The sequence below is a fragment of the Mobula birostris genome, chromosome X (assembly GCF_030028105.1).
Source record: "Mobula birostris isolate sMobBir1 chromosome X, sMobBir1.hap1, whole genome shotgun sequence".
In the NCBI taxonomy this organism is placed as follows: domain Eukaryota; kingdom Metazoa; phylum Chordata; class Chondrichthyes; order Myliobatiformes; family Myliobatidae; genus Mobula; species Mobula birostris.
Window position 1 is genome coordinate 45,058,484 of NC_092402.1, and position 21,312 is coordinate 45,079,795.

Here is a 21,312-nt window from a genome sequence, read left to right on the forward strand (position 1 = left end):
GGGTGGTAATTGCCACAAGATGGCTGTGGAGACCAACATATTGGGTATATTTAAAGCAGAGGTTGATGGTTTCTTGATTAGTAAAAGCATCAAAGGTCATGGGAAGAAGACAGGAGAATGAGATTGAAAAGGAAAATAAATTAGCCACGTTCAAGTGGCACAGCAGACTCAATGGGCCAAATGGCCTAATTATATGATCTCACCACATTTGTTTGATAACTTATTCAGCATTCATTTTGGACCCTTGAGGCATGTTGAAGAAGTTGTATAAATGCAACTGTAAATTTCTAATACTTTTGACAAAAATATTCTATGGTGGATGGGACAGGATGTGTGAACAAGTGGTGTTTGCAATGATTCATTTTTTTTTGTTTTCTTTCTGTGCAGCATTTTGCAGTGTGTGTTTCACTTGAAACGAGACTTGAGAAACTATTGATAACTGCTTCATCTATGCTGCTTCACATCTAGTTTGAGTATTCACCTACTCAGGTAAGCAAGCACAAGTTATTGTAGTATTTGTTACGGTAGGTGCAACAAAACACAGAAGCCAATCTGAAAATCCTAAAAATAAACCTGAACTAAAAATAGTAATTGCTGGAAGTGCTCAGCAGGTCAGGCAGAAGAAATGGTGTTAATGTTTTAAGTTGAAAACCTTTTGCTTTTGCTTTTGACCTAAAATGGTAACATGCCTCTGTTTCCACAGAATGTTCCCTGCCTAGTTGAGTGTTTCCAGAAATTTCTGAAGGTAGCATGAAATTGTTTTAAAAAGTTTGTGTTTTTGTTGGTACTAAATAATGTTACACACTGAGGAATCTATCTGTGGACCTGTCTGATTTATAGTTATTTAACTCTGGTTTGTCATCTTTAGTAGTCTTTTGGTGTGGAGGGTGACTTTCTTCTGCTCACAATTCTGTGAGTTCTCAAAGCTGAAGAGGCACATGTAATTTCTGTTGTAGGTGAGGGAAGAGATGCTTGTCTGGATGGCTGCATGGGTTGGTTGTTTGAGAGGTTCTGTGTCTTCTAGTCTCACCTGGCCTCTACGTACTCCATCTGTCAAAGAAACAATGTTTTCTCAGATCCTATATTTCCTTGAGTAGTCAAAAGCCAGGGATTCCCATGAATTGAAGAGGATGAAGGGAAGTTTTAAAAACCTTACTGAAGCAGGTTCTCTGTATTCCTGGAAATCTCTTATTATAATGGAACTTGATTTGTATTTGGGAATGGGGTTGGCATGAGAATGACATAAGTATAGAAAAGAAGATCATCAAGCTGAATGAACTTACCCCATGTAGCTGAGAGTGAAAAATGTATGTCATTGACTCATTTTCTAGCAACACTCTTGAAAGAGATGCTAGAGAAAGGAAGAGATGTGATGGAGAAAATGGCAGTTAATTTGGATATAATATGGGGAAGGCTCCCAAGGAGATTATGGCTGCCCATGCCTCATAGCACAGCTGATTAGCAAATTACATAACTTGATGAAAGGTGTCTTCGAGAGTGCTATTGAGTAGCACTTGCTTGCCAATGCCTGGTTTGGATTTTGACAGAATGCCCCCACTCTAGACCTGATCACAGCTTAGATGAGGTAGGAGATAAATTCCAAACGTGTGGTGTGAGCAACAGTCCTTGGGCAAGCATTTTAAATAAATACTGTGTCAAGGAGCTCTACTTAAATTGAAATAAGTGAGCTTTAAGAGGAAAACACACAAATGGTTGGGGTCATTCCTTGCACAAAGAAAGATGCTTGTGGTCATTGGCTGTCAGTTGTCCCACTTCTAGCTCTTGACTGCAGTATTTCCACAGTATGTCCCAGGTGCAGCAATCTTCATATGCTTTTATCACTGACCTTCACTCTGTCAAAATCCAAACCAGGCGTTGGCAAGCAAGTGCTACTCAATAGCACTCTCGAAGACACCTTTCATCAAGTTATGTGATTTGCTAATAAGTTCAGAAGTAGGGTTCTTTTCTGATGATGAAACAATATATAATTTCAAAGTAATTTATTATCAAAGTACATATATGTCACCATATACAACCCTGAGAGTTGTTTTCTTGCAGGCATATACAGTAAATTCCAGAAATAGTTGAATCAATGAAAGACTGCGCCCAACAGGATGGTCAAACAACCAGTGTGCAAAAGACAGCAAACTCTCAAATACAAAAAAAATGCAATAACTGTCGAGAACATGAGAAGAAGAGTCCATGAAAGTGAGCCTATAGGTTGTGGGAACAGTTCGGTGATGGGGCGAGTGAAATTGAGTGAAGTTATCCTTTATGGTTCAAGAGCCTGATGGTTGAGGGGTAATAACTGTTCCTGAACCTGGTGGTGTGGGTTGTGAGGCTCCTTTACCACTTTCCTGATGGCAGCAGCGAGAAGAGAACATGGCTGGGTAGTGGCGGTCCTTGATGGGTGCTGCTTTCCTGTGACTGCACTCGGTGTAGATGTGGTCAATGGTGTGGAGAGCTTTACCTATGAAGGACTGAGCTGTATTCACTACTTTTCGTAGGATTTTCCAAACAAGGACAATGGTGTCTCCATACCAGGCTGTGATGCAACCATTCAGTATGCTTTCCACTACACATTTGTAGAAGTGTAGTTCCATTTAATAACAGAGAATGTATACAGTATACAATCTGAAATTCTTGTTCTTCGCAGACATCCATGAAAACAGCAGAGTGCCCCAAGGAATAAGTGACAGTAAAAATGTTAGGACCTCCCACTTCCCGACCACATACAAGCAGCAGCAAACAACGACCCTCTTCTCCCCCCCCCCCAACTTACTTTAGCTAAAAAAGGTATCAGCACCCTCCATCCACCAAGCAGGTAATAGCAAAGCCCTCAAGAAAGACCATGATGTGCAGTACAACAAAAACTGTTCGTTACCCGACAATTTGACATACCACAGGCTTTCTCTCTCAGCTTAATAAAGAGACAGAGAGGTGCCCCCCATTCACAGTGAGAGGGGAGAGCAAAAAGGCAAACAACTCGCTGATTTCCGGTGCTAAAGTCTGCCGTGTCGCTCTTTCCAAGTTCTCTGACTCGAGAATCGGCCACAGACTTACCCCCCCACTAACAAGAGAAAGAGAGAGACCAAGTGATTCGCCGAGTACAGAGTGCCCAACAGCTGATCTGCTGTTTTGTCTTCTCCCGTGATGTTTCAGTCAGCAGCATTGGCATAGAATCAGCTCGTCCCCAAAGCCTTGGAAGCCCGAAGGAGCGCTCGTCTTCTAGGCCATGTCCTTGGGATATCGAAACATGGCTGGTTGATGAGCCCTGGGAGCAAGTCCCACCACTGCAAGGAACCAAAGTTTGAGTGTGGCTCAGGTCAGGGTCTTCTACAGAACCACATCCACCTTGAAAAAGAAAACAAGAGATATTAAAGGTAGAAATTAAGATATTTCTGCAGATGAACTTGAAGGTGTCATTGTCAAATGCCAATGTAGCAAATCTTTGCAAATAATGCAGTCTTAAGACCTGCATGCAGAACAATCAAGTCATTTTTCAGTCCTGCTGAAGGGTTTCTGCCTGAAACATCGACTGTACTCTTTTCCATAGATGCTGCCTGACCTGCTGAGTTCCTCCAGCATTTTGTGTGTGAACCTTACTTCAATACTCTTCCAACATGATTATACTTTTCAATCTCGCTTTCTTCTTCCCCTCATCTACTTTTATCTACTTTGTAGTATAGGGTGGACACATATCTCTTCTCAAGCCACCCAGTTACTTTCTCTCAATGTTCCGTATAAATATATCAGTCTGATTTATTTCACATCTGGAATTGATTTCCAGTTGGAATTGAGATCATTAGTCCAGTGTTATCATTTGCACATTGCACAGACCAGGTACCTGTAACCTTCAAACCCATGTTTATCCCCCAATAATGGGACTTGTTTTTACAATTGGATCCTGCTTATTCTGTATTCCTTTTACTACTGGCTCTCAGACTAGATTATTTGGTTCTGCAAGAAAGTGATGATAAGTTCAATTTTCCAATAGGAGAGAGATGCAACTTCTTTAAAGCAAATGAATAATTCTGCTTTGATATTATCATTTTGGACATAATCCAGGAAGTATTTTATTTGGGTTAGAATGAAATTTTCAAGGAAACTGGAAATCAAACTGCTTTGTAGGGAAGAGTTATAAATTGCAAAGAAGGGCACTAGATGGAGTAAGTCGCATTTTGGCTTTGCTCTGTTCATTTTTCAATCTTTTTACCACCCTTTTACTATCTATATTAAAGTGTTTATAACACTGTTATATGCTTGAACTTTGATTTTTAATCGCTGGAAATGAGTACCAGAGGGGAAAAAGGCATTAGCCGAAGGCAAGGAAGCTGGTTATGGAAATCGAAGGAGAGAAGGTGACTGTCAACAGCCTAAGTCTCAACTCACTTTGGAGGCTATGTCGAAGCTCCTGGATGATATATTCGATACAAGATTTTCTAATTTGGAAGTATTGTTAAAGGAGATCGAAAGTAGACTGGGAGCACTTAAATGAGAGTGTGAAAAACAACGGCAAATTTCCGAACTCAATGAAGCTGGTAGACAAAGAGACTGCAAACTAGATTTGTTGGAAAAGAAACTAACTTTGATCACTCAAACACTGGAACAATATAAAGCTAAGATTATCGACCTGGAAAATCGCAGTCATAGGCAGAAGTTGCGAATAAAAGGACTCTGTGAAGACGTTAAGAGTGGTGACCTTACTAAATTTTTTTCTCAATTTTTAATGGACATGTTTGGCTCTGAAGTTTTTTCTACTTCCCTTATACTTGATCGCGCCCACCGGGCTTTAAGAGCAAAACCCGCGAAAGAACTGAAACCTCAACCTGTCATACTCCAATTCCACTATGTGCATAGCAAGGAGCATTTAATTCAAATTGCCCGTTGGAAAGGGGTTATTGAATATGGAGACCTCAAGTTTCGTTTGATCGAAGATTACACTCCTAAGGTAATGCAAGAGAGATTGCTTTTTAAACCAGTGATGTCTGAGCTCTATCCAAGAAAGTTCCAACCAGCTCTGCTACTTTCAGCTTGCCTAAGGGTTGTTCTGCCTGATAAATCACGTAAATGGTTTAAATCCGCAGACGAAGCTCATCAATTCCTTGAGGATCAATGTTCAATCTTAGCTGTCTAATAAATTTACTGTTTTTCATGTCTGTATTCATTTGGTTTATAAGTTAATAACTAGTTCATAGATTTGGACTTTTAAAGTTTGAAGAATTTTGCCCTTGGTTTGATAATGCTTGTACTTTGTTTTGGAGTATGGATATTTATCATGTTTTTATATCAAAGTTCCTTTTTCCCCCCTTTATTAATTTATTATTTTCAATTGTTTATTTTTGAAAATAATTAAGAATCTGATTTGGTGATTGATTTTTTTTCTTGAAATATTAATACGGTTGTATTCTGTTTCATTTTCCAAGATCCTGCCTTCCAAATGTTTTGCAAATGGCTGTTTTTTTAAAACATTTGTTTGGTGTTTTTTTATGGCATTCTCTTCTCAATATTTTGACTGTGGGTGGTGTTTTGAATTCTTTTCGACTTTGGAGACTTGCCTTCAAGAGAGATGGGGTTAGGGAAGTGTCTAGATAGCTTTCTGGCTGTCTATTGGCCAGTTTTCGGGCTTTTGTGGGTGGAGGGTGGGGCTATTTTTAGTTTAGTTTTTTCCATCTGGGCTGATCTGAAAAGAAAAATATGTCTGAATTGTTGTGACTTCCGGTTCCTCTTTAAACTCCTTTCCCTCTTCCTGATTCGTGAGTTTTCTATGCAGTAAGGTTAACCCTTTACACACCATATGGTTTATTCAAGTACAATGGATAATATTATTAACTTTGTTTCATGGAATATGAATGGTTTGAATCACCCAATTAAACGGAAGAAGATTTTAAAAGTTTTTCATAGATTGAATGCTCAGATTACCTTTGCCCAGGAAACTCATGTAAGGAAAGAGGATAATCAGCATTTTTTTTTAGGTTTTGGAAGGAATAAAAATTCCACTCCAATTCACAGGCTAAGGTGAAAGGAGTCTCTATTGTTATAGATTTCTCGATTTCATGTGTTCACTCTGAAACAATTTCAGACCCGAATGGTAGATTTCTGTTAATTACTGGTTTACTTGATAACCAAAAAGTTGTTATGGTTAATATCTATGCACCCAATACCGATTATCCTGAATTCTTTAAGCATTTGTTCGCATCTCTTCCTAATTTAAATGAGTATACATTGATAATGGGCGGATATTTTAACTGTTGCCTGAATCCCTCGATGGACAGGTCTGCGCCCAGTCAGGTACTTCCAAACAAGTCTGCTATTTTTATTAATTCCTTTTTAGTTGATTTTAGAAATTTGGAGGTTTTTATATCTTAATGATAGAGTTCTCATACTTTTCCCATGTATATCATAATTACTCTAGAATTGATTACTTTTTTTATTGACTCTCGATTAGTTTCATCTGTTACTGCCTGTGAGTATGATGCAATTGCCGTCTCTGATCATGCACCCTTGAAACTATCTGTCAAATTAACTGATGTAACTTTCAGTGCTAGACAATGGCGGTTCAATTCTACTCTGCTTCAGGACTTAAATCTTGTTAACTTTATTAAAGAACAGATTGCCTTTTTCTTCTCAACTAAATTTTACGGAAGAAATTTCCAGTGGGATATTATGGGACACTTTTAAAGTATATATCTGTGGACAAATTATTTCATATTCTGCTGGATTGAAAAAACTAATTAATAATGAAATATGTACATTGGTTGATAAGATTAAAGAAATTGATTAAAAAAAATTCTGCTGCTCCTAATTTGGAGCTTTACAAAAAGAGAGTTGAACTTCAGATGCAACACAGTTTGTTATTAACATCCCCAATTGAAAATCAATTACTTAAGATTAAGAGTCAATTTTATATACATGGTGATAAATCCGGTAAATTACTGGCCAACCAATTGAAAGCTGCTTCGACTAAACGTCAGATTATTAAAGTTCGTAAACGGGATGGTATTTTGACGGTTGACCATGACAAAATTGATAAATTGTTTCAAGAATTCTCTACCTCTTTATACCAATCAGAATTTCCTGACGATTCTACCATAATGCATGAATTTTTAAGAAAATTGAATATCCTGAAATTACCACTTAATGAATGTTTAACATTAGATGCACCCATTACGGAACAAGAAATAAAGAAAGCAATTTCCTCAATGAATAAACGGCTTAAAAGGAACTGACCTTTTCCTGGCGAGCGAACCCCGCACAAACTTCATTGCTCTTTTGGCAGGAGTTATCTCAGATGCAGGTCACAATTTCTTGGTCGAAGACTCAATAAGGTTGATCCTTTATGAAACTGTCAAATGACACCAACTTTTCTCAATCCTTCGGGTCCTGTGCTTCGACAAAGGTCTTCACTCTCCGATACTGAACTGCAAAGATAAAACTAAAACAAAAGCCAGGCAGATATTGTCGAAGCTGCCAGCACAAAGGTTCTACCTTAAAATAGAAAGTAAAACTCCGGTTTAAAAACGAACTGCGTCATAAGACGAATACGCACCATAACAGAGTAACAAATGAAGCAAGCAACAACTCAACTGAAACTAACTGCATCACATCAGGGGTCTCCCTTTTATACCTGTCGTGAACATGTCCACACGTGACCTCACATTGGTGGGAAAATTACATCATGTGATTTCCACAAAACCATTAGATCATCCTCATAAGACAGTCACAAGATACCCACAAGGTATGTAACACTTGGATTAAATTGATATATCATATACCTTTGGCTTCTGTACTTACTAATAAACAGAGATCCCCCTTTTTTTAGGCTTTTTCGAGGTACTAGACAGGGCTGTCCTTTAAGCCCTTTACTATTTGATATTACCTTGGAGCCCTTGGCAATCGCTCTTAGTGATTCACCCAATATATTTGGCATTATTCGTGGGAATGAGACGCATAAGGTATCATTATATGCAGATGACCTGTTACTATATATCTCTAATCCAGAGAAGTCCATCCCTGCAGTAATATTACTACTTGCTCAGTTCAGTAGTTTTTCTGGTTATAAATTGAATCTTAATAAGAGTGAGCTTTTTCCATTAAATATGCAAGTTCCAATCTATAGACAATCACCATTTAGACTGGTTACTGATTATTTTACTTATTTGGGTGTTAAAATTGCTAAGAAGCATAAGGATCTATTTTTAAAGTTAACTTTTTACCCTTAATTGATCATGTTAAACAATTGCTTGCTCAATGGTCCCCATTGTCCCTATCATTGATTGGTTGAATCAATGCTATTAAGATGATTATTTTACCTAAATTTCTATATCTATTTCAGGCGGTACCAATCTTCATCTCTAAATCCTTTTTTGATATTATTGATTCTAAAATTTCTTCATATATATGGCAGAATAAAAATCCTAGATTAAGTAAAAAATATTCACAGAAATCAAAAAAGGATGGCAGCATTGCCGAAAAAGGCATTGCCGAACTTTAGATTCTATTATTGGGCAATTAATATTCGATATCTAACATTCTGGATACAAGATTTGGATGAAATTCAATGTCCACGATGGGTGAACCTCGAGTGTGAGTCTCTGCAGGGGTTCTCATTGGCTTCTATTTTAGGAGCTTTGCTTCCCTTTGCACTTACTAAACTGAATAAACAAACGATTAATCCAATAATAAAACATACAATACGAATATGGTTTCAATTTTGTAAATTTTTTGGATTGAATAAATTTATCCTATCAAATCCTATTATATCCAATTTTTTCCTCCAACCATCCAGAACTGATCAAGCTTTTCTTTTATGGAAAACGAAGGGAATAATATGTTTTTGTGATTTATTCATTGATAATTGTCTTATATCCTTTGAACAGTTGTCTAACAAATATAATTTGCCTAGATCACATTTTTTCAGATATTTACAGATTAGAAACTTTTTGAAGGTTATTTTACCTACTTTTCCGATATCACATCAAACTGAAATTACAGAAAATATTTTAGGTTTAAACCCCTATCAGAAGAGTTTAATAGCAATTGTTTATGATTTAATTACGAAAATACGCTTAGGTATGTCTGATAAAATTAAGAATGAATGGGAAAGAGAACTTCAGGTATCTTTACCCATGGAGAAATGGGAGAAAATTCTCCAACTAGTTAACACTTCTTCAATGTGTGCTAGACACGCCTTGATACAATTTAAGGTGGTTCATCGGGCCCATATGTCCAAGGATAAGTTAGTTCATTTTTATGGTCATATAAATCCTGTCTGTGACAGATGTAATTCTGAGGTAGCTTCCTTGACCCACATGTTCTGGTCTTGCCCTCTTTTGGAAAAATATTGGAAAGACATTTTTGATATTATTTCAGTAGTTTTGCGTATTGATTTACAACCTCACCCTATTACTGCAATTTCTGGACTACCAATGATAGGCTTTAGTCATTTATCCCCTTCAGCTTGTCGTTTGATTGCACTTGTTACATTAACAGCCAGAAGATCCATTTTATTTAAATGGAAAGATTCTAATCCCCCTACTACATTTCAATGGTTTTCCCAAACGATAGCATGTTTAAACTTGGAAAAAATTAGGAGTGGTACCACTGATCCTTCGGCTAAATTTGAAGAAACACGGAGGCCATTTATTCAACATTTTCATATGATGTAAGCTGACCTTTCCCGAATTCTTTTCAATATCTTTTTGTTTGTGTATAGAGGAGCGGAGTTAATGACAAATATTGATCTTAACCGATGAAATATGGCAGCCCAGTCTTTGTTTTGTTTTGTTTTAGCATAGGGGGTAAAAACTGTTTTTGAATCCTTTTCATGTTCAGTTATTAATAGATTGGGAGGTTTAAATTAAATATGTTACTTGGAGTCTGTGTCTGTATACGTTAACTGTTATTAATGTAATCCTGAACTCTTTGTATTATTATTATTGTTGTATTTATCAATTTGGAACTCAATAAAAAAGATGGAAAAAGAAATTGCAAACAGATTTTTGGTAGAGTTATTATGGGGTTATTTATGGTTTTCTTTACAAATCAAAGTTTGAACACCATGAAGTAACTGGGGTGTATTGTAGGTCTTGTCTGTATTAGACAGGTGTGTGTGTGTGAAGTAATTAAATCAGCCATTCAGTGGTGCTAGCGATAGCTTCACTAATGTTGATGGATAAACTTCATCTGATGGTTTTGGCAAGTTGCCTATGTATTGCTGATACTAATGGTCAGTTTGTCGATTTGTGAGAGTGGGAATTGTAATGGTACAGCCACAGATGGTGTTATGGGAGAGTGAAAAGAACTTATGTTGGAATTTGGTAAAGCTTAAGCCATAAAACTGCCAAAGAACTGAAATTATTCCGATTGCAAGACCCATTTGCAGTGATGCTGGTTTTGTCTGTTCCAGCTGAGTATAGAGGGCTGTGGAAACAAGATCATTCTTATCAGCTGCTGCTTCCATTATTTGTTAATTGGATACAACTGCATTTTAAGATTTTCCTTCTCTATTTCTGCACTATTGCAACAGAAAGCCTTGTTAATGAATGCAGAATATATCTGTACAGAAACTAATCATTGGGGACATTATTATCTCTTGAATATAACATGACTGAGGGGCTATTGTCAGATAATTGACTATCCAGAAAAAGAGTTTAATTCCATTTGATTATGTTTTTTATTGCTTTAGATCCTACCTGGGCCAAATGTGATCCAACATTACACAGTTTCCTTATCCTGTACTTCTTCAGTGAAGTATAATATTTCATGGCATTGGCAAACAACGTGTGCATTTATCCAGCCGTAACAATAGACTTGTTAGCAAAAGTAATTGGAACTTATTGAATTATTCTTTCTTTAAAAAAAAGGTTGCTTTTGGAACAATGCACACAAAATGCTGGAGGAACTCAGCAGGTCAGGCAGCATCTATCGAGAGGAATAAGCAATTAATGTTTTGAGCTGAGGCCCTTCAATATTGGCTAACTACTTTTGTAAGAAAAGATTGCTTTTTAGAATTAAAATGTAAAAAGTAAAGTAAAGGGGCCTTTTGATTAACAGGATATTGATTTTGATGATAAGATGATCTATTATTACATGTAACTTATTTCCATGAATGTATTCCTCTTTTGCATATGGTTAAAAGGCTGGGTGGTCTTGTTATCTAAGATGCTGCTCCAAAATTAATGAAAACTGTAGGCTTCTTTGCTGGTTACGAAAGTGTCCTAATTTAGGGCTAATGAAAGATAGATGTAAGTTTATTTAAAAAGAAATCTGTGTTTATTTCCAGTTGCATAACTTAACATCCAAACTGAAGATCAGGTAAATTAACCAGTGTATCCACTATTGGTGAATCATTGAAAGCAATAACGGATAAGACATTTGGGGAAAAATTAATCCATTGACAAAAATATTATTGTACAAGTCTGCACCTCAACAATACAGACTGAGTGGGAAATGGAATTGGCATGAACTTGAAAATGAATGAGTTTTCAAAGAGCAAGAATTACTGAATATATGAATTTCCCTTGTTATAATATTGCAAACTTTATATTTGCCGAAGAATATAATTAGTTGTAGTTTCAAGCAAGACTACTCTCATGTGGAATAGAATACCGATATAAACAAAGGTTCCAGGTTTGATTTTTCACTTTGGCTGGGTAACTGATCTTACTTCATTGTCAAAGTCAAGCCTATGATTCCTCTCCAGATATCTGAACAGACAAGTCCAGGGCTGGCATTTCAGAGGGAGTGCTTCATTGTTGGATGTGTATCTTTTCAGGTGAGGCCCATATTTTCTATCAAATTAATGTAAAATAACCCATTGCAATATTCCAAATAGGTAAGTTATCACAGGATTCTTGTCCAGTCTATTCTCCCCTCCTCAGTCACTTTCTCACATCCCAGGAGTTAATCTGTAGAATATTCTCCCAATTGCAAGTATTTCCTTTATTCGGTATGGAGATCGCAGGGTCCTAAATAATTGCAATAGGCGGACTTCACTCAAATTCTCCTGGGCAAATGTACTGTTTTCTTTCCTAATTGCTGTACATATGAACCATGTACAAGGACATCCAAGTTCCTTTGAGGACAAACCTTTCCAGTCTCTTGCTGTTTATATATTTTTTAAAATTTAATTTATTGTTTTCTATTTCTGCTACCATATTTTTCCACGTTATGTTCCATCTACCAGGTCCTTGCACATTCACTGGTTTATGCACCTTGAAATCTGTCTACACTATCCTCACAACTAACTCTGCTGCCTTAGTTTGTATCAGTAATCTTAGATAAATTATGCTTGGTCTCATTCAAATCATTGATTATAAATAAGAACAGCACCAGTCTCCAAGTCACAGCCTTCAAACGCAAGATGAGCTATCCAGTGTCCTCTGTTCATTAATAACTAACTCTGGTGCGTTGACCCCCATTTCCATGTGCGTTAGTTTCTAGTGCGCACCATTATTATATATCTTTTGAAAGTCCAAATATACCCCATTCCCCTGTCACAAACAAGAGAAAATCTGCAGATGCTGAAAATCTGAGCAACATACACAAAATGTTGGAGGAACTCAGCAGGCCAGGCAGCATCTATGGGCTGAAACTCTTCGACAGGAGGGTCAGTTATTTCAATATTTTGGTCTGAAACATGGACAGTACTCTTCTCCATAAATGCTGCCTGGCCTGCTGAGTTCCTTAAGCATTTTGTGTGTGTTGCTCCATTCCCCTGTCATCCTCCTCTATTCTGTTTCTTAAACCCCAAAACTAAAATGGTTTTCCAGTGGAGACAGAAGAGACTGTAGATGCTGGAATATGGAGCAACAAACAACTACTGAAACATCTGCAGTACCTTTCTCCCAGAGTTGCTGTTCGACCTGCTGAGCACTTCAACAGATCGCTTGTTGTAGAAGATTTTTCAAACTTGATTCCCCTTTCATAAATCCCTGTTAACTCTTCCCAGTACTATTATTATTTTCTGATTGGTTACAACTTGATACATTTTATTTTATTATTTATTTTTATTTAGAGGTACAGTACAATTGCAGGCCCTTCCAGCCAAATGAGTCAACGCCATCTAATTACACCCATGTGACCAATTAACCCACTAGTCTGTACATCTTTGCAATGTGGGAGGAAACTCACACGGTCATGGAGAGAGCGTACAAACTTCTTACAGACAGCAGTGGAATTTGAACCTGGGTCGCTGGTGCTGTAATATCATTATCCTAACTGCTACACTACTGTAACTTTCTATTTTCACTCTTTTATTTAAATATTGGGGTTGCTTTCTAATCTCTTGGAACCTGTCTGTAATGTATGACAGTAGTGCGTCAGCTATCTTCACAACCATCTCTTAAAAAATCTTGGGATCTAGTTCATCAGACCTGGGGAATTTAGGAACTTTCTGTTCCATAAAAAGCTAGATTTTTACTACTATGATTTTTTTTTCAGATCCTTGTACACTCTAAGCTTGTTCTCCATTATTTCCTGGAAGTTTTGTGTGTCATTTTCTATGAAGATGGCTTCAAAGTATTTGACTAATTTCTTTGCTGCTTCCATATTTTTCAACATAAATTCAGTCTGTAAAGGATTCCTGTTTTTTTTTGCTATTATTTTCCTTTTAACTTATTTACAAAAGTTTTGACCATCTGTTTTTATGTTTTACATTACCTTACTCTTGCATTCTCCTTTCTGTATCATTATCAAGGTCTTGGTCCTCCTTTGAATTCTTAGTTTTGAAATCTAAAGGAACTTTGGTCCTTTTGGTGGCATTTGGCCTTTTTTCTTTGTTCTCAATTTTTTTTTAACTTGTTAGCCACAGCTGAACTACATCTGCTACTTTTTGCTTTAAAGTGAAATACATTTTGTAAGCTCTTTAAGTGTTTAATGCATGTTTGCTGTCATATCTTTTTAATATAGCTTCTCAATCTATCAGAGCTAACTCATACCTTATGTATGAGATGCTTTGTTTAAATTAAAGATACTGAAATTCAAATCACTTTTATTCTTTCAGATGTTATCCTTTGATGAACACAGTTCCATCAGGGCCCCTTAGCAACCAGATATATAATTTGTATTGTATATTAAGCCGGAGTTAGATCTAAAAGATCTATTCCTTGTTCCCACAAAATACTAATCTAGAAAACTATTGTTTAGACTTCATGAATTTGTCCCCCACAGTATTACTGTTAATTTAGTTTCCCCTGTGTCTTTTTGGATTAAAGACCCCCATGATACTTTCATTATGTTTGTAGGAACTTCTAGTTCACTAATTAGTATTTTACCATACATTATCCTACTGTTTGGGAGCCTATAGATAACTTCCAATAAAGGTGTCTGCACCTTTCTATTCCTTTATTCTTTTTTTACCTCTCCAATATTAATCTTTTTCTTGATACTTTGATCAAATATTAATTTTCTCTAGTGTCTTTATCGCCCCTTTTATAATAAAGACAGCCCTCCACATTTTCCATTTTACCTGACTCCTTTAAGAACTAAGTTTTCTGGATATCAGACCACTGGAAAATGATGTTGAAGAGTTAGTAATGGGGAACTTAAGCACTGTATGTTGTGGAGGACACCAGCAGTATGCCAGAAACTTGAGTGTCGGGGGCAGAAGTGAGTATAGTTGCTATTATTAAGAAGAAAGTGCTGAGGAAGCTAAAAGACCAGATGGACTGCACCCCAGGGTTCTGAAACGCAGCTGAAGAGATTTTGGAGACATTAGTAATGATCTTTCAAGAATCACTAGATTCTGGAATGGTTCCAGAGTACTGAAAAATTTGCAAATGTCACTTGACTCTTTAGGAATGGAGGTAGGCAGAAGAAAGGAAATTCTAAACCAGTTAGCCTTACCTCAGTGATTGGGAAGATGTTGGAGTCCATCACTAAGGATGAGGTTTCGGGATCCTTGGAGGACCACAGTCAAAATGGTTTCTTTAAGGGGAAACTTGCCTGACAAATCTGTTGAACCTCTCACATCCCTTTTACATCGGTGACACAACAGTGGAAACTGCGAGCAGTTTCAAACTCCTGAGAGTGCACATCACACACAGCCTCTCATGAACACCTCCCAGAACACATCCTACACAGTCAAGAAAGCTCACCAATGCCTCTACTTTCTGAGGACCTGAAGAGAGCTAGACTTTACACATCCATACTCACATCATTCTACAGGTGTGTAGTAGAGAGCATCCTAGCAATCTGCATCACTACATGGTACGAAAAACTGCACTGTGGCAGACAGGAAGGCGCTACAGCGGGTAGTCAAAGCTGCGCAACGCATCACTGGCACCAGCCTACCCGCTGCCAAGGACATGTATACAGAAAGGTGCTGGAAGAGGGCCAATAATGCCATCCAGGGTCCCACACACCCTGCTCGTTGACTGTTTGTTCCACTCCCATCAGGGAGGAGGCTTTGAAGCATTCACGCCAGGACCACCAGACTCAAAAACAGTTACTTTCCCAAAGCAGTAAGAAAATGTTCAGTCAGGCACTTTGGTAGAAGGAAGTACGTTTATCTAATTGGGGAGAAAATTCAAACATCAGAGGTGCTAAGGGACTTGGGAATCCTTATGTAGGATTCCCTAAAGGTTAATTTGCAGCTCAAATTTAAAAGCAAATTTATTATCAAAGTGTGTGTGTGTCTGTGTGTGTGTGGGTGTCTGTCTTTCTTCACCCCTTGCAGGACAGGTTCACCCCTTGCTGATGACCCACAACCATCCACCTCATCCATGTAAACCTGCCCGACACCACTGCACAACCACTCATCTCCCAGAGCAAACACACCTGCCACCGTTGGTGAGTACTGTACACCCTAGTATGTTAACTTTCTACGATTTATTATGTTGAATATTACCTTAAATTGATTAAATATAATATGAATGTTGCCTTGTGGTACTGCTTTTGTGTCATATTGGTATGAAAATGTGAATAAATTACAGATAAAACATATTTAGGAAGCCGTCCAGAACGCATCCCCATTTTCAGCCATTTAAATAATTATTCATATTATGCATCAACTTCGAGGAACGTATCCCCTGCATATAACGAGGACACACACACCCTCCCCCTCCCCCCTCCCCTCCCCCCTCTCTCCCCCTCCCCCTTCACCTCCCCCCTCCCCCTCCCCCTCCCCCTCCCGTCCCCCTCTCTCTCCCCCATCCCCCTCTCATCACCTAAGGTTGAAGGAGTCAATTTTAGAAAACCTAGCACATTTATTTTTCAACATAGTCCTCTCCTACATTTACACACTTAGAAGGAGATGAGTTATACAGCTCTCGTTAGATGCATGTGCAGTTCAACTCTTTGAGTGATAGTTTAGAAAGTTTGAAGTTAATAACTCATCTCCTTCTACCTTAGGCTACGAGCTTATCAATCACCCCTGCTGTGGACCACTTTCTGGAGGTCCAAGACGCCAACTTCTACAAAGAAGGGATCTGTATGCCCCACGACCGCTGGACTAAGTGTGTAAATGTAGGAGGGGGACTATGTTGAAAAATAACTGTGCTAGGTTTTCTAAAATTGACTCCTTCTACCTTAGGCCATGAACTAATCAATCACCCCGTGTGTGTGTGTGTGTGTGTACATGTCACCATATACAACCCTGAGATTCATTTTCTTGTGGGCATACTCAATAAATCCATAACAGAATAATAACCACAATCAAATCAATGAAAGACCACACCCACTTGGAAGCTCAACCAGTGTGCAAGAGACAAAAAACTATGCAAATACAAAAAGAAAGAAATAATAAATAATAAAATTTGAGAACGAGATGAAATCAGAATCGGGTTTATTATCAACGGCATGTGTCGTGAAGTTTGTTAACTTAGCTGCAGCAGTTGAATGCAATACATAACATAGAAGAAAAAAAATAAATAAGTAAATCAATTATATATATTGAATAGATTAAAAATCGTGCAAAAAAACAGAAATAATGTATATTAAAAAAGTGAGGTAGTGTCTAAGGGTTCAATGTCCATTTAGGAATCAAGTGGCAGAGGGGAAGAAGCTGATCCTGGTTTTTGTACCTCCTACCTGATGGTAACAGTGAGAAAAGGGCATGCTCTGGGTGCAAGAGGTCCTTAATAATGGATGCTGCCTTTCTGTGACACCGCTGCTTGAGGATGTCCTGGGTAGGCTAATGCCCAAGAAGGAGCCAACTAAATTTACAGCCCTCTGCAGCTTCTTACAGTCCTGTGCAGTAGCCCCCCCCCACCAAACATGCCAGACAGTGATGCAGTCTGTCAAAATGCTCTCCATGATGCATCTATAGAAGTTTTTGAGTGTATTTGTTGACATACAAAATCTCTTCTAACTCCTAATGAAGTATAGTCGCTGTCTTGCTGCCTTTATAATTGCATTGATATGTTGCGACCAGGTTAGGTCCTCAGAGATCTTGACACTCAGGAACTTGAAACTGCTTACTCTCTCCACTTCTGATCCCTCAATAAAGATTGATATGTGTTCTTTCGTCTTACCCTTCCTGAAGTCCACAATCAGCTCTTTCGTCTTACTGACACTGAGTGCCAGGTTGTTGCTGCAACACCACTCCTCTAGTTAGCATATCTCACTCCTGTATGCCCTCTCATCACCACCTGAGATTCTACCAACAATGGTTGTATCGTCAGCAAATTTGTAGATGGTATTTGAGCTATGCCTAGCCACACAGTCATGTGTATATAGAGAATAGAGCAGTGGGCTAAGCACACACCCCTGAGGTGCACCAATGTTGTCCAGGTGGTCTAAAGCCGTGTGGAGAGCCATTGAGATTGTGCCTGCTGTTGACCTATTGTGGCGATAGGCAAATTACAATTGGTCCAGGTCTTTGCTGAGGCAGTTCAATCTAGTCATGACCTACCTCTCAAAGCATTTCATCACTGTCGATATGAGTGCTACCGGGCGATGGTCATTAAAGCAGCTCACATTATTCTTCTTAGGCACTGGTATAATTGTTGCTTTTTTGAAGCAAGTGGAAACTTCTGCCCATAGCAATGAGAGGTTGAAAATATCCTTGAGTGCTCCCACCAGTTGGTTGGCACAAATTTTCAGAGCCTTACCAGGTACTCCATCGGGACCTTTCGTCTTGTGAGGATTCACCCTCTTTAAAGACAGCCTCACATCGGTCTCTGAGACAGAGATCACAGGGTTATTAGGTGCAACAGGGATCTTCACAGCTGTACTTATATTCTCCCTTTCAAAGTGGGCATAGAAGGCGTTGAGTTCATCTGGTCGTGAAGCATCGCAACCGTTCATGTTATTGGGTTTCGCTTTGTAGGAAGTAATATCTTGCAAACCCTGCCAGAGTTGTCGTACATCTGATCTTGCCTCCAACCTCATTTGAAATTGTCTCTTCACCCTTGAAATAGCCCTCCGTAAATCATACCTGATTTTCTGGTACAGGCCTGGATTGCCAGACTTGAATGCCATAGATCTAGCCTTCAGCAGATGGGTACCTCCTGGTTCATCCACAGCTTTTGGTTTGGGAATGTACAGTAAGTCTTTGCAGGCACACACTCATCCACACAGGTTTTAATGAAGTCGGAAACAACTGCAGCATACTCATCCAGGTTCAAAGATGAATCCTTGAATGCAGTCCAGTCCACCGATTCAAAGCAGTCATGTAAGTGCTCCTTTGTTTCCCTTGTCCATAACTTCTTGGTCCTCACTACTGATGCTGCAGTCTTCAGTCTCCGCCTATAATCAGGGAGTAGAAGTACTGCCAAGTGATCAGACTTCCCGAAGTGAGGGCATGGAATGATGGTGGTGTAACAATGGTCCAGTGTGTTGTTTCCTCTGGTATTGCAAGTGATCTGTTGATGGTAATTGCTTAGTGATTTTTTGTCAGACTGGCCTGGTTAAAATCCCCCAAAACATTAGGGTACGCTGTTTTGTGCATGTTGATAACATTGCTCAGATCATCTAAAGCCTGATTAACATTGGCCTGAGGTGGAATGTACACTGCTACCAAAATGATCCCGGAAATCTACCGCGGTAGGTAAAAAGGAAGGCACTTAACTGCTAGATATTCCAGGTCTGGTGAGCAAAATTGGGACAGCATTGATATATTTGTGCACGAAGAAGAGTTGATCATAAGTCTCTGCTTTTGAGAGACTCTATAAGATCTATCCTGACGATGTATAGTAAACCTGTCGATCTGAATCACTGCATCCGGTACGGGAAAGGTTAACCAGGATTCTGTGAAACAAAGGACACACGCCGTCCTAATGTCCCTCTGATTCAGTACCCTAGCTCTGAGATCATCGATTTTATTCACCAGAGACTGCACATTTGCCAGCAAAGTAGTCGGTATTGGGAGTTTAAAGCCCCATTTCCTTAAACGCAGTTGTATCCCCTGACCTGCAGCCCCCTTTCCTGTGTAGAATCCTACGAGGATGAATCTGTCCCCAGTCAGCATTGTTTCTGTTGTTTTAAGCAGCAGTAGTTTGTTTAAAAGCATTATGACATCTTTGTTGACTGTACTGACCTTGGAAGCAGTTGTGCTTTTTGGCTGGTTCAGGCTGAAATGAGAATATTTAATTGTTCATTGGGAGTCCTGCTACACGAGTTGCCCTGGAAGTGGAAAAAAAATGAAGAAAGAAATGAAGAGACTTTGAAAATGAGTCCATAGTTTATGAGAATAGTTCAGTGATGGGGTAAGTGAAGTTATCCCCACTGATTCTAGAGCCTGATGGTTGTGGAGTAATAACTGTTCCTGAACCTGGTGGTGTGAGTCTTGAGGCTCCTTTCCTTTCTTCCTGATAGTAGCAAAGAGAAGAGAACATGTCCTGGATAATGGGGGTCCCTGATGATGGATGCTGCTTTCCTGTGACAATGCTCCGTGTAGATGTGCTCAGTGGTGGTGAAGGATTTATCTACTACTTTTTGAAGGATTTTCCATTCAAGGACATTGGTGTTTCCATACCGGGCTGTGATGCACCCAGTCAATATACTCTCTATTACACATCTATAGAAGTTCATCAAAGTTTTAGCTGACACGCAGAATCTTCACAAACTCCTAAGGAAGTAGAGGCGCTGCTGTGATTTCTTTGTAATTGCACTTACTTGCTGGGCCCAGGACAGTTCCTCTGAAATAATAACACAGAGGAATTTAAATTTGCTGACCCTCTCCACCTCTGATCCTCCGATGAGACTGACTCATGCACCTCTGGTTTTCTCCTCTGAAGTCAGTAGTCTTGCTGACTTTGAGTAAGAGGTTGTTGTGAGGGCACCACTTAGTTAGATTTTCAATCTCCTTCCTATATGCTGATTCATCACCATCTTTGATTCGGCTTGCAACATTGGCTGAGTCAGTGGTAAGGAAGGCAAATGGAATGTTAGCATTCATTTCAAGAGGACCAGATTATAAGAGCAAGGATGTAATGCTGAGGCTTTATAAGGCCTTCGTCAGACCGCACTTGCGGTTTTGCTTCCCTTATCTAAGAAAAGATGTGCTGGCACTGGAGAGAGTCCGAAGGGTTTTTGCGAGAATGATTCCAGGAATGGAGGTGTTAATGTATGAAAAGTGTTTGATGGCTCTGGCTCTGTACTTGCTGGAGTTCAGAAGAATGGTGGGGGGGGGGGCGGGGGGGGGAGGAGAAACTCATTGAAACCCATCGAATATTGAACGGCCTAGATAGAGTGGATGTGGAAAGGATGTTTTCTATAGTGGCTGAGCCTAGAACCAGAAGGCACAGGCTCAGAATAGAAGGGTGTTCCTTTAGAACAGAGATGAGGGGGAATCTGTGGAATTCATTGCCACAGAAACTGTGGAGGCCAAGTCATTGGGTATATTTAAAGTAGAGGTTGATAGGTTCTTGATTAGTTGCGGCGTCAAAGGTTATGGGGAAAAGGCAGGAGAAAGAGGTTGAGGAGGGTAGTAAATCAGCGATGGCTTAATCCTGTCTTATGATCTTGCGGTCATATTCTGTTCCTGACAATACAGTACAGCAGAAGAACAAACCGTTCATCCCATGATGTCTGTGACGCCAAATTAATCTCATTTTGCATTGCATTTCAGTAATGGCAATTAAATCATGTCTACCTCCTTCTAAAATGTGTTATTGATTTATCCATGTAATTTATGGGACATCATTGTAGCATAGTGGTTAGTGCAATGCTGTTACAGCACGGGGCCTGGGAGTTCTTTGTTCAACTCCAATGCCTCCTGTAATGAGTTTGTACATTCTTCCTGTGATCACATGGGTTTCATCCAGGTGCTCTGGTTTCCTTCCAGTGTAAAGACATACTGGTTAGTGGGTTAGTTAGTCATTATAAATTGTCTTATGATTAGGCTAGTGTTAAATATATGGGTTACTG

General features: G+C 39.0%; 1 protein-coding gene across 1 annotated transcript in view; it reads left to right on the forward strand.

The window, feature by feature from the left end:
- raraa (retinoic acid receptor, alpha a) overlaps positions 1-21,312 on the forward strand; it is an 866,000-nt gene that overhangs the window by 84,634 nt on the left and 760,054 nt on the right. The window contains exon 2 of the mRNA XM_072249116.1: positions 388-489. The gene's annotated coding sequence lies outside the window, so the exon portion shown is untranslated. The remainder of the gene's footprint in view (positions 1-387; positions 490-21,312) is intronic.